The 1,915-nt window shown below is 45.1% G+C and overlaps 1 non-coding gene across 1 annotated transcript; it reads left to right on the top strand.

The window, feature by feature from the left end:
- Positions 1–733: 733 nt before the first annotated feature.
- On the top strand, positions 734–876 carry LOC119344679. Its single transcript, XR_005166775.1, has one exon. It is a non-coding gene; the product is annotated as a small nucleolar RNA U3 (small nucleolar RNA).
- Positions 877–1,915: the final 1,039 nt, after the last annotated feature.

The raw sequence follows: 1,915 nt of genomic DNA, 5'->3' as shown, positions 1-1,915 counted from the left end.
CGAGGAGAGGAGCTGAGGGAACGTCCAGCAGAAGGAGCCCGCGACGAGGAGAAGAGAGGACCTAGAGTTCGTCTTTCTCCCAGTTCCACCAGTCATCCTCCGAGCAGAGCCGAGCAGACAAAGCGGTGGCAAGCAAGGCAAGGAGTTGAGTTCGTCCCTCATCCGTGCGATCCAGTCCAGGTCGGTGTACTAATCCGTTCCCGCCCTTCCTTCATCGTAATCCTTGCGCCTATTTATTGATTTATTTATGCATCCTCCCATCGACGGATTGATTTGGTTTGATCTTAGCTGGCCCCTCCCAAGCGTGATATGTAATCTTGATTCCTGTCTGATTTCTCCATGCGTGCCTTTTTCCTTCCGTCCTTTATAATTGGTTTCATGGATGGATGGATGCATCTGTTTTGTTTTGATGATTTGCTCATCTGCCGTTTTACCTTACCTTGTTTTCTTTCTTTCTTGCCAACAAGTGGAAAAGCATCAACAGAAAATGCGTGAGTTTCGCAGCTTACGACCATGTGATTGACAGAAATACAAGAAAGAGACGTGCGTTCGTGTGTTTGTTTCTTGCTGCTTGATCGTTTCGAGTTCCAGCCAACTACTCTACTTTGCAGAAATTAGATCGCCAGAGTCTGCTTGTTGAGTACCCAAAGCAGGGCAGGGCAGGGCAGGTTCAACTTCAAGCTCTGCGCCAGAGCGTGATTAACGGCCAGGGCAGGGCAGGGCAGGGAGATTTGTCTGGTTGATGCATTCTAACCTCTGCGCCAGAGCGTGATTAACGGCCAGGATTCTCCTGATGGGAGCCATCCGATGGCTGTAGAGGATCGTTCCTGCCTGGGTCACACTAGTTCAGGGTGGCTCAGAGGTTGTCTGACAGACTATAACAATTCTTTTTTGCTTTTGCAACTCTCTGAAAACCCTTTCTCCTTGATCAGACTACAATTTATGTTTTTGCCCTTCATCCGAGACGACGGGTCACACGGCATCCATGTGTGGGAAGTAAACAAGATCCAGTTAGTGTTCTAGAGCCCAAGGTAATTGACTACAACTGATGGATAGTGAGGGTAGCAGTGAGATAATCTTACTACTGACCCAGGAAAGGAAATTGACCCAGATGGCATGAAACTCGCGACTAAATAAATATGTAGAGACTGATTTCTGCAGGACTCATCTTCTTTAGACCTGAATAAATATTTCTCACAAACCGAAATTATTTTACAAAGATCTGTGTAACATGAAGCTAGCAACCCAAATGTTGTGTGGAAGTCTGACTTCAGCTCATCTTTCAACACTTTCCTGCATCCGTAAAGTAATCTTCTGAAGATGTGGTAATTCCTGGTAAACCTTGCTCCAGGCCAAAAGAGTGGGTGTTGCTCTCCAAGAAAAAGAAGGCTTATTGATTGCTTGCTTAAGTGTTTGAAACATATCAAAACAATCGTATACAAGATTAATGCCAGGGCATAATTGGGAGTACTTAGCAAACTGGCAGCTGAAACAGAGGTGTTCCCTTGCTTCTACTGTCCTTAGCAACATGGCGCTTGTATTCAGTCTGTCTCTCAGTGCTTAGTAGTAGCCAAATAAAAAAAAGATGGAACTCTGCACCTTTTTTCGATAAAGGGCGCTTTTATTATCTCAAAAATGTAGCATCAAAATGATACAAAGCATTAAGAGTATCACCCGGCCTCTGCATAACTAGGATGCACACAGCCAAACACCAATAGTCTGATAAGTAGAAAGATAAAAGACCGATAATTCGACAACAGTAGAGTCCATAGACCGACACTATGCCCGGAACTCTGCACCTTTGACTTTGAGAAATGTTGTGTAGAGAGTCCCGTTATGAATGGCAATCCAGCCGCGGAATTCAGAACAAGACTTTCCTTTGCTTGGAAAGATGCTGTAAATGCCACCAAAGTAC

This window comes from Triticum dicoccoides, unplaced genomic scaffold, assembly GCF_002162155.2.
Source record: "Triticum dicoccoides isolate Atlit2015 ecotype Zavitan unplaced genomic scaffold, WEW_v2.0 scaffold179287, whole genome shotgun sequence".
Classification (NCBI taxonomy): domain Eukaryota; kingdom Viridiplantae; phylum Streptophyta; class Magnoliopsida; order Poales; family Poaceae; genus Triticum; species Triticum dicoccoides.
Note: the sequence above shows the minus strand (reverse complement) of the source record. Positions and strands in the feature narration are given on the sequence as shown.